Source organism: Phyllobates terribilis, unplaced genomic scaffold, assembly GCF_046119375.1.
Source record: "Phyllobates terribilis strain yellow unplaced genomic scaffold, ASM4611937v1 Scaffold_57__1_contigs__length_8443340, whole genome shotgun sequence".
NCBI classification, from domain to species: domain Eukaryota; kingdom Metazoa; phylum Chordata; class Amphibia; order Anura; family Dendrobatidae; genus Phyllobates; species Phyllobates terribilis.
The window spans coordinates 7,220,439-7,236,737 of NW_027362817.1; positions in this window are offsets into that span (position 1 = coordinate 7,220,439).

A 16,299-nucleotide genomic window follows, 5' to 3' on the forward strand; every position below is an offset into this window, starting at 1 on the left:
CCTCTGTATTTAGTATTATCCCTGAGCTCCAACACCGCCAGTTGGCTCTCAGAAGTGCTGTATGCACAGTCAACACTTGCTGCCATGTTATTGGGGTTCAGTAACGTCAGCTGTTCCCCTGCTGTGCGGATGGCAATTTCTTCTGCTCTGTCCACATTCACACTACTACAGATTTTAAAGTTGCTCCAATTACACCTCTGGCTCCTCTGTTTTTAGTATTATCCCTGAGCTCCAACACTGCCAGTTGGCGCTCAGAAGTGCAGTCTGCACAGTCAACACTTGCTGCCATGTTATTGGGGTTCAGTAAAGTCAGCTTATCCCCTTCTGTGCGGACGGCAATTTCTCCTGCTCTGTCCACATTCACACTGCTACAGATTTTAAAGTTGCTCCAATTACACCTCTGGCTAATCTGTTTTTAGTATTATCCCTGAGCTCCAACACCGCCAGTTGGCACTCAGAAGTGCTGTCTGCACAGTCAACACTTGCTGCCGTGTTATTGGGGTTCAGTAACGTCAACTGTTCCCCTTCTGTGCGGACGGCATTTTCTCCTGCTCTGTCCACATTCACACTACTACAGATTTTAAAGTTGCTCCAATTACACCTCTGGCTCCTCTGTATTCAGTATTATCCCTGAGCTCCAACACCACCAGTTGGCGCTCAGAAGTGACGTCTGCACAGTCAACACTTGCTGCCGTGTTATTGGGGTTCATTAACGTCAGCTGTTCCCCTTCTGTGAGGACGGCAATTTCTCCTGCTCTGTCCACATTCACACTACTACAGATTTTAAAGTTGCTCCAATTACACCTCTGGCTCCTCTGTTTTCAGCATTATCCCTGAGCTCCAACACCGCCAGTTGGCGCTCAGAAGTGACGTCTTCACAGTCAACGCTTGCTGCCATGTTATTGGGGTTCAGTAACGTCAGCTGTTCCCCTGCTGTGCGGATGGCAATTTCTTCTGCTCTGTCCACATTCACACTACTACAGATTTTAAAGTTGCTCCAATTACACCTCTGGCTCCTCTGTTTTTAGTATTATCGATGAGCTCCAACACTGCCAGTTGGCGCTCAGAAGTGCAGTCTGCACAGTCAACACTTGCTTCCGTGTTATTGGGGTTCAGTAAAGTCAGCTGATCCCCTTCTGTGCGGACGGCAATTTCTCCTGCTCTGTCCACATTCACACTACTACAGATTTTAAAGTTGCTCCAATTACACCTCTGGCTAATCTGTTTTTAGTATTAACCCTGAGCTCCAACACCGCCAGATGGCACTCAGAAGTGCTGTCTGCACAGTCAACACTTGCTGCCATGTTATTGGGGTTCAGTAACGTCAGCTGTTCCCCTGCTGTGCGGACGGCAAATTCTCCTGCTCTGTCCACATTCACACTACTACAGATTCTAAAGTTCCTCCAATTACACCTCTGGCTCCTCTGTATTCAGTATAATCCCTGAGCTCCAACACCGCCAGTTGGCGCTCAGAAGTGCTGTCTGCACTGTCAACACTTGCTGCCGTGTTATTGGGGTTCAGTAACGGCAGCTGTTCCCCTGCTGTACGGACGGCAATTTCTCCTGCTCTGTCCACATTCTCACTACTACAGATTTTAAAGTTGCTCAAATTACACCTCTGGCTAATCTGTTTTTAGTATTATCCCTGAGCTCCAACACCACCAGATGGCACTCAGAAGTGCTGTCTGCACAGTCAACACTTGCTGCCATGTTATTGGGGTTCAGTAACGTCAGCTGTTCCCATGCTGTGCGGACGGCAAATTCTCCTGCTCTGTCCACATTCACACTACTACAGATTTTAAAGTTGCTCCAATTACACCTCTGGCTTCTCTGTATTCAGTATTATCCCTGAGCTCCAACACCGCCAGTTGGCACTCAGAAGTGACGTCTGCACAGTCAACACTTGCTGCCGTGTTATTGGGGTTCATTAACGTCAGCTGTTCCCCTTCTGTGAGGACGGCAATTTCTCCTGCTCTGTCCACATTCACACTACTACAGATTTTAAAGTTGCTCCATTTACACCTCTGGCTCCTCTGTTTTCAGCATTATCCCTGAGCTCCAACACCGCCAGTTGGCGCTCAGAAGTGACGTCTTCACAGTCAACGCTTGCTGCCATGTTATTGGGGTTCAGTAACGTCAGCTGTTCCCCTGCTGTGCGGATGGCAATTTCTTCTGCTCTGTCCACATTCACACTACTACAGATTTTAAAGTTGCTCCAATTACACCTCTGGCTCCTCTGTTTTTAGTATTATCCCTGAGCTCCAACACTGCCAGTTGGCGCTCAGAAGTGCAGTCTGCACAGTCAACTCTTGCTGCCATGTTCTTGGGGTTCAGTAAAGTCAGCTGATCCCCTTCTGTGCGGACGGCAATTTCTCCTGCTCTGTCCACATTCACACTGCTACAGATTTTAAAGTTGCTCCAATTACACCTCTGGCTAATCTGTTTTTAGTATTATCCCTGAGCTCCAACACCACCAGTTGGCACTCAGAAGTGCTGTCTGAATGATCAACACTTGCTGCCATGTTATTGGGGTTCAGTAACGTTAGCTGTTCCCCTGCTGTGCGGACGGCAAATTCTCCTGCTCTGTCCACATTCACACTACTACAGATTTTAAAGTTGCTCCAATTACACCTCTGGCTCCTCTGTATTCAGTATTATCCCTGAGCTCCAACACCGCCAGTTGGCTCTCGGAAGTGCTGTATGCACAGTCAACACTTGCTGCCGTGTTATTGGGGTTCAGTAACGTCAGCTGTTTCCCTTCTGTGAGGACGGCAATTTCTCCTGCTCTGTCCACATTCACACTACTACAGATTTTAAAGTTGCTCCAATTACACCTCTGGCTCCTCTGTTTTCAGCATAATCCCTGAGCTCCAACACCGCCAGTTGGCGCTCAGAAGTGACGTCATCACAGTCAACGCTTGCTGCCATGTTATTGGGGTTCAGTAACGTCAGCTGTTCCCCTGCTGTGCGGATGGCAATTTCTTCTGCTCTGTCCACATTCACACTACTACAGATTTTAAAGTTGCTCCAATTACACCTCTGGCTCCTCTGTTTTTAGTATTATCCCTGAGCTCCAACACTGCCAGTTGGCGCTCAGAAGTGCAGTCTGCACAGTCAACACTTGCTGCCATGTTATTGGGGTTCAGTAAAGTCAGCTTATCCCCTTCTGTGCGGACGGCAATTTCTCCTGCTCTGTCCACATTCACACTGCTACAGATTTTAAAGTTGCTCCAATTACACCTCTGGCTAATCTGTTTTTAGTATTATCCCTGAGCTCCAACACCGCCAGTTGGCACTCAGAAGTGCTGTCTGCACAGTCAACACTTGCTGCCGTGTTATTGGGGTTCAGTAACGTCAACTGTTCCCCTTCTGTGCGGACGGCATTTTCTCCTGCTCTGTCCACATTCACACTACTACAGATTTTAAAGTTGCTCAAATTACACCTCTGGCTCCTCTGTTTTTAGTTTTATCCCTGAGCTCCAACACTGCCAGTTGGCGCTCAGAAGTGCTGTCTGCACAGTCAACACTTGCTACCATGTTATTGGGATTCAGTAACGTCAGCTGTTCCCCTGCTGTGCGGATGGCAATTTCTCCTGCTCTGTCCATATTCACAATTCACACTACTAGAGATTTTAAAGGTGTTCCAATTACACCTCTGGCTCCTCTGTTTTTAGTATTATCCCTGAGCTCCAACACCGCCAGTTGGCGCTCAGAAGTGCTGTCTGCACAGTCAACACTTGCTGCCGTGTTATTGGGGTTCAGTAACGTCAGCTGTTCTCCTTCTGTGCGGACGGCAATTTCTCCTGCTCTGTCCATATTCTCACTACTACAGATTTTAAAGTTGCTCCAATTACACCTCTGGCTCCTCTGTTTTTAGTATTATCCCTGAGCTCCAACACTGCCAGTTGGCGCTCAGAAATGCTGTCTGCACAGTCAACACTTGCTGCCATGTTATTGGGGTTCAGTAATGTCAGCTGTTCCCCTGCTGTGCGGACGGCAATTTCTCCTGCTCTGTCCATATTCACAATTCACACTACCACAGATTTTAAAGTTGTTCCAATTACACTTCTGGCTCCTCTGTTTTTAGTATTATCCCTGAGCTCCAACACTGCAAGTTGGCGCTCAGAAGTGCTGTCTGCACAGTCAACACTTGCTGCCATGTTATTGGGGTTCAGTAACGTCAACTGTTCCCCTGCTGTGCGGACGGCATTTTCTCCAGCTCTGTCCACATTCACACTTCTACAGATTTTAAAGTTGCTCCAATTACACCTCTGGCTCCTCTGTTTTCAGTATTATCCCTGAGCTCCAACACCGCCAGTTGGCGCTCAGAAGTGCTGTCTGCACAGTCAACAATTGCTGCCGTGTTATTGGGGTTCAGTAACGTCAGCTGTTCCCCTGCTGTGCGAATGGCAATTTCTCCTGCTCTGTCCACATTCACACTACTACAGATTTTAAAGTTGCTCCAATTACACCTCTGGCTCCTCTGTTTTTAGTATATTCCCTGAGCTCCAACACCGCCAGTTGGCGCTCAGAAGTGCGGTCTGCACAGTCAACACTTGCTGCCGTGTTATTGGGGTTCAGTAACGTCAGCTGTACCCCTGCTGTGCGGACTTCAATTTCTCCTGCTCTGTCCACATTCTCACTACTACAGATTTTAAAGTTGCTACAATTACACCTCTGGCTTCTCTGTTTTTAGTATTATCCCTGAGCTCCAACACCTCCAGTTGGCGCTCAGAAGTGCTGTCTGCACAGTCAACACTTGCTGCCATGTTATTGGGGTTCAGTAACGTTAGCTGTTCCCCTTCTGTGCGGACGGCAATTTATCCTGCTCTTTCCACATTCACACTACTACAGATTTTAAAGTTGCTCCAATTACACCTCTGGCTCCTCTGTTTTTAGTATTATCCCTGAGCTCCAACACCGCCAGTTGGCGCTCAGAAGTGCTGTCTGCACAGTCAACACTTGCTGCCATGTTATTGGGGTTCAGTAAAGTCAGCTGATCCCCTGCTGTGCGGACGGCAATTTCTCCTGCTCTGTCCACATTCTCACTACTACAGATTTTAAGTTGCTCCAATTACACCTCTGGCTCCTCTGTTTTTAGTATTATCCCTGAGCTCCAACACCGCCAGTTGGCGCTCAGAAGTGCTGTCTGCACAGTCAACCACTTGCTGCCGTGTTGTTGGGGTTCAGTAACATCAGCTGTTCCCCTTCTGTGCGGACGGCAATTTCTCCTGCTCTTTCCACATTCACACTACTACAGATTTTAAAGTTGCTCCAATTACACCTCTGGCTCCTCTGTTTTTAGTATTATCCCTGAGCTCCAACACTGCAAGTTGGCGCTCAGAAGTGCTGTCTGCACAGTCAACACTTGCTGCCATGTTATTGGGGTTCAGTAACGTCAACTGTTCCCCTGCTGTGCGGACGGTATTTTCTCCAGCTCTGTCCACATTCACACTACTACAGATTTTAAAGTTGCTACAATTACACCTCTGGCTCCTCTGTTTTTAGTATTATCCCTGAGCTCCAACACCTCCAGTTGGCGCTCAGAAGTGCTGTCTGCACAGTCAACACTTGCTGCCATGTTATTGGGGTTCAGTAACGTTAGCTGTTCCCCTTCTGTGCGGACGGCAATTTATCCTGCTCTTTCCACATTCACACTACTACAGATTTTAAAGTTGCTCCAATTACACCTCTGGCTCCTCTGTTTTTAGTATTATCCCTGAGCTCCAACACCGCCAGTTGGCACTCAGAAGTGCTGTCTGCACAGTCAACACTTGCTGCCATGTTATTGGGGTTCAGTAAAGTCAGCTGATCCCCTGCTGTGCGGACGGCAATTTCTCCTGCTCTGTCCACATTCTCACTACTACAGATTTTAAAGTTGCTCCAATTACACCTCTGGCTCCTCTGTTTTTAGTATTATCCCTGAGCTCCAACACCGCCAGTTGGCACTCAGAAGTGATGTCTGCACATTCAACACTTGCTGCCATGTTATTGGGGTTCAGTAACGTTAGCTGTTCCCCTTCTGTGCGGACGGCAATTTCTCCTGCTCTGTCCACATTCACACTACTACAGATTTTAAAGTTGCTCCAATTACACCTCTGGCTCCTCTGTTTTTAGTATTATCACTGAGCTCCAACATCGCCAGTTGTGCTCAGAAGTGCTGTCTGCAGAGTGAACACTTGCTGCCATGTTATTGGGGTTCAGTAACGTCAGCTGTTCCCCTGCTGTGTGGACGGCAATTTCTCCTGCTCTGTCCACATTCTCACTACTACAGATTTTAAAGTTGCTCAAATTACACCTCTGGCTCCTCTGTTTTCAGTATTATCCCTGAGCTCCAACACTGCCAGTTGGCACTCAGAAGTGACGTCTGCACAGTCAACGCTTGCTGCCGTGTTATTGGGGTTCAGTAACGTCAGCTGTTCCCCTGCTGTGCGGACGGCAATTTCTCCTGCTCTGTCCACATTCTCACTACTACAGATTTTAAAGTTGCTCCAATTACTCTTCTGGCTCCTCTGTTTTCAGTATTATCCCTGAGCTCCAACACCGTCAAATGGCACTCAGAAGTGCTGTTTGCACAGTCAACACTTGCTGCCGTATTATTGGGGTTCAGTAACGTCAGTTGATCTCCAGTTGTGTGTCCGGCAAATTCTCCTGCTTTGTCCACATCCACTGTACTACTGATTTAAAACTTGCTCCAATTACACCTCTGGCTCCTCTGTTTTTAGTATTTACACTGGGCTCCAATACCGCTAGTTGGTGCTCAGAAGTGCCGACTGCACAGTCAACGCTTGCTGCCGTGTCATTGGGGTTCAGTAACGTCAGCTGATCCACAGCTGTGTGTCGGGCAATTACTCCTGCTTTGTCCACATCCACTGCACTACTGATTTAAAACTTGCTCCAATTACAACGTCTGCTGGTCCTTGGTAGTGCTTTCTGGCACAGGGACCTCCTGCTTAGTAACCGAGTTCCAGTACGGTCAGCTGGTCCTGGAAAGTTCCATTGGCTCTTGTAGCTTCTGCTACCCATCCCGGTTCCAGTACCGTCAGCTGGTCCGCGGTAATTCCATTTGCTCTTGTACCTTCTACTACCCATCCGGGATCCAGTACAGTCAGCTGGCTCTCGGCAGAGCCTTTGGCTTAGGTGCCTCCTTCTCGGTATCCAAGTTCCACCAACGTCTGCTGGTCCTTGGTAGTGCTTTCTGGCACAGGTACCTCCTGCTTAGTAACCGAGTACCAGTACCGTCAGCTGTTCCTCGGTAGTTCCATTGGCTCTTGTACCTTCTGCTACCCATCCGGGTTCCAGTACCGTCAGCTGGTTCTTTGCAGTGTCTTTGGCATGGGTACTCCCTCCTGCCCAGCCTGTTTCCAGCACGCCAGCTGTTTCAGGGTAGTGTCAACGTCACTTTGACTCCAATGCGTTGTCCTGTCGTGTTGATGTCGGGTTAGCTGACTCTATGGTGCCTGCAGTTTAGGTGACTCCTATGTGGGCTGTGGTATCTGGCAATGAAGGCTGGTTCCATAGTGCCAATAAGACAAGCCCCACCTGTAGGACTGTTGGTTTCAGTAACAGCGGCCGGCTCACGCCTTGCAACTTTTTTTCACATGGGTACCTTCTGCTACCCATCCGGGTTCCAGTGCCGTCAGCTGGTTTTCGGCCCGGCCTTTGGCTTAGGTGCCTCCTTCTCGGTATCCAAGTCCCACCAACGTCTGCTGGTCCTTTGTAATGCTTTCTGGCACAGGTACCTCCTGCTTAGTAACCGAGTTCCAGTACCGTCAGCTGGTCCTCGGTAGTTCCATTGGCTCTTGTACCTTCTGCTACCCATCCGGGTTCCAGTACCGTCAGCTGGTCCTCGGTAATTCCATTTGCTCTTGTATCTTCTGCTACCCATCCGAGTTGCAGTACCATTAGCTGGTTCTCGGCAGTGACTTTGGCTTAGGTGCCTCCTTCTCGGTATCCAAGTTCCACCAACGTCTGCTGGTCCTTGGTAGTGCTTTCTGGCACAGGTACCTCCTGCTTAGTAACCGAGTTCCAGTATCGTCAGCTGGTCCTCGGTAGTTCCATTGGCTCTTGTACCTTCTGCTACCCATCCGGGTTCCAGTACCGTCAGCTGGTTCTCGGCAGTGTCTTTGGCACGGGTACTACCTCCTGCCCAGCCTGGTTCCAGCACGCCAGCTGTTTCCGGGTAGTGTCAATGTCACTTTGCCTCCAATGCATTGTCCTGTCATGTTGCGGTCAGGTTAGCCGACTCTATGGTGCCTGCAGTTTAGGTGACTCCTATGTGGGCTGCGGGATCTGGCAATGAAGGCTGGTTCCATAGTGCCAATAAGACAAGCACCCTCTGTAGGACTGTGGATTTCGGTAACTGCGCCGGCTCGCGGCCTTGCAACTTTTTTTTACATGGGTACCTTCTGCTACCCATACGGGTTCCAGTACCATCAGCTGGTTCTCGGCAGTGCCTTTGGCTTAGGTGCCTCCTTCTCGGTATCCAAGTTCCACCAACGTCTGCTGGTCCTTGGTAGTGCTTTCTGGCACAGGTACCTCCTGCTTAGTAACCGAGTTCCAGTACCATCAGCTGGTCCTCAGTAGTTCCATTGGCTCTTGTACCTTCTGCTACCCATCCAGGTACCAGTACCATCAGCTGGTTCTCAGCAGTTCCTCAGCCTTCTTGTACCTTTTGCTACATTTCCAAGTTCAAGCTTTTTGAAATGTTTCTTGGTAATTACTCTGGATCTCCCTGACGAGGACCCTGAAGACGAGGACCCTGAAGAACAACCCGAAGAAGACGAGTACCCTGAAGACGACGACCCTGAAGAAGAGGACCCTGAAGACCACCCCAAAGAAGACGAGGACCCCGAAGATGACGACCCTGAACACGAGGACCCTGAAGACCACCCCGAAGAAGACGAGTACCCCGAAGACGAGGACCCTGAAGACGAGGACCCCAAAGATGAGGACCCCGAAGACGATGACCCTGAAGACGATGACCCTGAAGACCACCCCGAAGAAGACCAAGAAGATGACCCTGAAGAAGTTGACCAAGAGGACAAAGAAGAAGACAACCACCAAGATACAGAAGAACAAGAGACCGAAAACCAAGAAGCAGAAGTACAAGAAGCTGCAGAACAAAAAGAGGAAGAACATTAAGCATAAGACTAAAAATCAGAGCAAAAGATAATATCTAAATTATAAGCAGAAGATGACTAAGCAGTGTATGGGGGTGAGTCCGTTCCTCCTCGTGGTGCCCCTGGAAAAGACCTGCTGCTGCAGGCCAAACTGAACGCGGACAAATCCTGTTGTAAATCTTTTGTGACGGGCAGAACGAAAAGTGTAATGTTCAAACTTTTATAGATAACAACTACAGGAATGCCTGTCACAAATAAGAATATGATGAAGAAGAAGAATATGAAGAAGTAAAATATGAAGAAGAATAACAGTTGAATAAGAAGAATATGAAGAATGTAAAATAAAAGAATAATACGAAGAAGGTGAAGAAGAAGAAGATGAAGAAGGTGAAGAAGAAGTTGATGAAAAAAATGCTGATGCTGAGGATGATGAAGGAGAAAGTGTGGGAGAAGTAAAAAAAGGTGAAGAGCATGGAAGTAGTGAAACATAAAAATCTGACAAAATATAAAAAAACTTAACATAGTCAATATTTCCGTAACTCAGAACGTCTTAAAAGAAATATTAATTCCTGCTATTCCATTTGATTGGGCTAAACCTCTATGCCTTTATTGTTTCCCCAACCTCCCCCAATACATTCTACATTATTCTTAGTTGTTTTCCTTCATGTAGAATTAACCTACAAGGAAAGAAAGGATTTATTTTTATTCCGATATTTCTGTCCCATTGACTTGCATTGGTTTCCGGTATCGGAATCGGCGATATCCGATACTTTTTGGGTATCGGTCCGATCCAGTCCGATCCGATATTTCCCAATATCGGAAGGTATCGCTCAACACTAGTATTAAGTGTTCATAAAGAACAAGATGCCATCATACGAAGTATAGATTGGCATTAAGAATAACATAGTGAAACCAATGGATTTCTTTTTTAACTTACCTATTAGCGATTCAATGTTCACTGCCCTTCTTTAGATTGCGTTTACACCTGAGATGTTTCTGTGGCTTACTAGGTGCGTGCACCTGTGTTGTAAACAGGCATTCATGAGTACGAATCAACAGAGAGCTTTTTTGCATTTACTAACTAATAAGCTTACTATAGAGGCAATGGAAATTTGAATTGATTTTGGGCTTGAGATAGCGCAATAGTGAGATATAGAATCTGTATTAAGTGTGCATAAAGAACAAGATGTCATCATATGCTGTATAGATTCGCATTAAGAATAACATAGTGAAGCCAATGGATTTCTTTTTTAACTTACCTATTAGCGATTCAATGTTCACTTCCCTTCTTGACATCACCTTGCACCTGCAATGTTCCTGTGGCTTACTGGGTAAATGAGTCAGTTTTGTAAACAGACTTTCATGTGTCCTAATTAGTGTTGAGCGATACCTTCCGATATCAGGAAATATCGTATCGGATTGGATCGGGCCGATACCCAAAAAGTATCGGATATCGCCGATTCCGATACCGGAAACCAATGCAAGTCAATGGGACACAAATATCGGAATGAAAATAAACCCTTTCTTTCCTTGTAGGTTAATTCTACATGAAGTAAAACAACTAAGAATAATGTAGAATGACATGAAAAGCCGGCAATTCATCAGCGGCATACACCGGTACCCGACAATTTACAACAGAAAGAATAGAGCTTCACACATAGATTAGATAGATAGAAACATGTCAGTCACATATATATGAAGTACAGTGACAGTGTTGCTTACTGTACTTGTCATTTAGTGTAAAGGATTTATTAAAAAAAATATTAGTGTTTTCGTGCACCGTCTCTTTAAAAAAGCCGGCCGGCAATTCAGCAGCGGTACCCGACAATTTATAACAGACAGAATAGAGCTTCACACATAGATTAGATAGATAGAAACATGTCAGCCACATATATAAGAAGTACAGTGACAGTGTTGCTTACTGTACTTGTCATTTAGTGTAAAGGATTTATTTAAAAAAATAATAGTGTTTTCATGCACCGTCTCTTTAAGAAAGCCGGCCGGCAATTCAGCATCTGTACCCGACAATTTAGAATAGAAAGAATAGAGAATCACACATAGATTAGATAGATAGAAACATGTCAGTCACATATATATGAAGTACAGTGACAGTGTTGCTTACTGTACTTGTCATTTAGTGTTAAAATAAAGGATTTATTTAAAAAAAAATTGGCGTGGGGTTCCCCTTAATTTTAGGCTCTAGCGGAGGTTAAGCAGACAGCTGGGGCAAATGTTTGAAGCCTGGGAAGGGGGTAATACCCACGGAGCTTCCCAGGCTACTAATATCAGCCCCCAGCTGAATACCTAGCCTTTACTAGCTATTAAAATGGGGGAACCCCCCAAAAAAAATGACGTGGGGTCCCCCCTAATTTAATAGCTAGCAAAGGCTAGGCAGACAGCTGGGGGCTGATATTAATAGCCCAGGAAGGGAGCCATGAATATTGGCCCCCTCCCAGGCTAGAAACACCAGCCGTCAGCCGCCCCAGAAATGGCGCATCCATAGGATGCGCCAATTCTGGCACTTAGCCTCGCTCTTCCACGCTGCCCTGGTGCGGTGGCAGGGGGTAATAGGGTTGGGGTTGATGTCAGCTTATAATGCCAGCTGACATCAAGCCCAGGTTAGTAATGGAGAGGCGTCTATAAGACACCCCCATTACTAACCCCATAGTCAAAGTTAAAAGAAAACACAAACACCCAGAATAAAGTCCTTTAATTGAAATAAAGACAAAATTCTTTATTGTTCTAAATTAAACCATACTTACCATCACGCCCATTCCAGCTGAAGCCAACGATCTCCTGCAATAAAAGTAAAATAATAAAGCAACCTCATCCTTACCTTTCCATGGTTCCCAGGACAGCTTCAGCTCTGCTACATCGAGATGACAGGCTGGACCGCAGCAGAACGCTGCCATCCAGCCTGTCATCCCGCAGACACTGAGAAGCGCAGGCATGCTTGCGCTCCTCAGTGTCTCTCTGTGACATCATCCAGATGAGCCGAGTTCATGTCCAATGAACTCAGCTCACCTTATGCACGTCACTGACAGCGTGGGAAAATTCTCACGCTGAAGTGCTGAGTGCAGGAGAATTTTCCCACGCTGTCAGTGACGTACATGAGGTGAGCTGAGTTCATTGGACATGACCTCGGCTCATCTGGATGACGTCACAGCCAGACACTGAGGAGTGGAAGCATGCCTGCGCTTCTCAGTGTCTGCGGGATGACAGGCTGGATGGCAGCGTTCTGCTGCGGTCCAGCCTGTCATCTCGATGTAGCAGAGCTGAAGCTGTCGTGGGAGCCATGGAAAGGTAAGGATGATGTTGCTTTATTATTTTACTTTTATTGCAGGAGATCGTTGGCTTCAGCTGGAATGGGCGTGATGGTAAGTATGGTTTAATTTAGAACAATAAAGAATTGTGTGTTTATTTCAATTAAAGGACTTTTTTCTGGGTGTTGTGTTTTTTTAAATACTTTACTAGAAATTCATGGTGGTCATGTCTAATATTGGCGTGACCCCATGAATTTCGGGCTTAGGGCCAGCTGATAATGCCAAGCTGGCCTTAACCCCTTTATTACCCAGTGAGCCACCGCACCAGGGCCCTGGATGAGTTGGGTACAGCGCCAGAAGATGGCGCTTCTATGAACGCGCCATTTTCTGGGGCGGCTGCGGACTGCAATTTGCAGCGGGGGTGGCCCAGAAAGCTTGGGTCTCCCTGCGCTGCGGATTCCAGCCCCCAGTTGCCTAGTTGTATCTGGCTGGGCACAAAAATAGGGCGAAGCCCCACGCATTTTTTTTTTTAATTATTTCATGAAATTCATGGAATAATTAAGAAAAAAAGGGCTTCCCTATATTGTTGTGTCCAACCAGGTACAAATAGGCAGCTGGTGGTTGGGGGCAGCCCATTCCTGCCTGCTGTACCTGGCTGGACACAAATATAGTGCGAAGCCCCACGTCAATTTTTTTTAAATTATTTCATGAAATAATTTTTTTAAAAAAGGGCTTCCCTATATTGTTGTGTCCGGCCAGGTACAAATAGGCAGCTGGTGGTTGGGGGCAGCCTGTTCCTGCCTGCTGTACCTGGCTGGACACAAATATAGGGCGAAGCCCCACGTCAATTTTTTTTAAATAAATCCATTATTTTAACACTAAATGACATTTGAGGAGTTAATAAAGATGCAGTCCCTAAATTATTATTTATTTTTTAATTAATTTTTCCCAAAACTTTTGACGTGGGCTTCGCCATATTTTTGTATGCCAGCCAGGTACAGCATCCAGCTTCTATGAACACGCCATTTTCCGGGGTGGCTGCGGACTGCAATTTTCAGCGGGGGGGGGGAGGGGCAGAAAGCTTGGGCCTCCCTGCGCTGCAGATTCCATCCCCCAGCTGCCTAGTTGTACCTGGCTGGACACAAAAATAGGGAGAAGCTCCACGTTTTTTTTTTTTTAATTATTTCATGAAATTCATGGAATAATTAAGAAAAAAAGGGCTTCCCTATATTGTTGTGTCCAACCAGGTACAAATAGGCAGCTGGTGGTTGGGGGCAGCCCGTTCCTGCCTGCTGTACCTGGCTGGACCCAAATATAGTGCAAAGCCCCACGTCAATTTTTTTTTAATTATTTCAGGAAATTCATGAAATAATTAAAAAAAAATTATGTGGGGCTTCACCCTATATTTGTGTCCAGTCAGGTACAGCAGGCAGGAACGGGCTGCCCCCAACCACCAGCTGCCTATTTGTACCTGGTTGGACACAACAATATAGGGAAGCCCTTTTTTTCTTAATTATTCCATGAATTTCATGAAATAATTAAAAAAAAAAATGCGTGGGGCTTTGCCCTATTTTTGTGCCCAGCCAGATACAACTAGGCAACTGGGGGCTGGAATCCGCAGCGCAGGGAGACCCAAGCTTTCTGGGCCACCCCCGCTGCAAATTGCAGTCCGCAGCCGCCCAGAAAATGGCGCGTTCATAGAAGCGCCATCTTCTGGCGCTGTACCCAACTCATCCAGGGCCCTGGTGCGGTGGCTCACTGGGTAATAAAGGGGTTAAGGCCAGCTTGGCATTATCAGCTGGCCCTAAGCCCGAAATTCATGGGGTCACGCCAATATTAGACATGACCACCATGAATTTCTAGTAAAGTATTTAAAAAAAACACAAACACCCAGAAAAAAGTCCTTTAATTGAAATAAACACACAATTCTTTATTGTTCTAAATTAAACCATACTTACCATCACGCCCATTCCAGCTGAAGCCAACGATCTCCTGCAATAAAAGAAAAACACACACACACTAATCATGACGGGCTGATGGTCTGGGAGGTGAGGCTGACCTGTGCGGCCGTGGGAAAGTTCATGTGAGTTCATGCAGTCAAGCATGAACTCACATGAACCCTCTGAGGGCAACGCGGCGACTTCAAATGAACAGCTGATCGGCATCAGCTGATACCTCAGCTGTTCATTTGAAATAACCGGCGGGAAAGCGCAGCACAGAACGGGAAAGCCGGCGGTGAAGTCTTTTCACTGCCGGCTTCCCCGCCCGGGTCCTTCACTCCCCGCTCCTTGGAGCTGCGCTCCCCGCCCGGTCCTAACTTACGATCGGGATGGGAGGTGGCGAGGGGAGCGGAGGATCGGGGTGGGAGGCTGCGGGGAAGCAGTATGGGGCTGTGTGATTGTTTAAAAGCCGGCGGCTTTTTACCGCCCGCCGGCTTTTAAACAATCAGGAGAATTCTCCCCCGCTGGGATGGCATTCTGATGACAGGCTGGATCGCGCTGCGATTCAATTTTCACTGTGCTTCTTGACATCACCTTACTCCTGCAATGTTCCAGAGGCTTACTGGGTAAATACACTTGGCTTGTAAACAGGCATTCATGAGTTCAAATCCACGGAGAGGATTTTTTCTTTTGCTTACTAATAAGCTTCCTATAGAGGCAATGGAAATTTCCATTGATTTTCGGCTTGAGATAGCCCAATTGTGAGATATAGAATCTGTATTAAGTGCTCATAAAGAAAAAGATGCCATCATACGCTGTATATATTGGCATTAAGAATAACATATTGAAACCAATGGATTTCTTTTTTAACTTACCTATTAGCGATTCAATGTTCACTGCCCTTCTAGACATTGCCTTACACATGTGATGTTCCAGTGGCTTACTGGGTAAACGAGCCTGTTTTGTAAACAGATATTCCTGAGTCCGAATCCATCGTTAACTTTTTTTCATTTACTTACTAATAAGCTTCCTAAAGAGGCAATGGAAATTTGCATTGATTTTGGGCGTGAGGTAGTGCAATTGTGAGATATAGAATCTGTATTAAGTGTTCATAAAGAACAAAATGTCATCATACGCTGTAGAGATTGGTATTAAGAATAACAAAGCGAAACCAATGGATTCCTTTTTTAACTTACCTATTAGCGATTCAATGCTCACTGCCCTTCTTTACATCGCCTTAATCCTGATTTTTTCCAGTGGCTCACTGAGTGTGTGCACCTGTCTTGTAAACAGGCATTCATGAGTACAAATCAATGGAGAGCATTTTTTCATTTACTTATTAATAAGCTTCCTATAGAGGCATTGGACATTCGCACTGATTTTGGGCTTGAGATAGTGCAATTGTGAGATATAGAATCAGTATTAAGTGTTCATAAAGGACAAGATGTCATCTTACGCTGTATAGATTGGCATTAAGAACAGCATAGTGAAACCAATGGATTTCTTTTTTAAATTACCTATTAGCGATTCAATGTTCACTGCGCTTCTTGACATTGCTTTACACCTGCATTGTTCCAGAGGCTTACTGGGTAAATGCACCTGTCTTGTGAACAGGCATTCATGATTTCAAATCCACGGAGATGTTTTTTTCTTTTACTTACTACTAAGCTTCCTATAGAGGCAAAGGAAATTTGCATTGATTTTGGGCTTGAGATAGCCCAATCGTGAGATATAGAATTTGTATTAAGTGCTCATAAAGAAAAAGATGCAATCATACGCTGTATAGATTGGCATTAAGAATAACATAGTGAAGCCAATGGATTTCTTTTTTAACTTACCTATTATCGATTCAATGTACACTGCCCTTCTTAACATCGCAATAAACCTGTCATGTTCTAGTGGCTTACTGGGTTGATGCACCTGTCTTGTAAACAGTCATTCATGAGTTTGAATCCACTGGGAGTCTTTTATTAT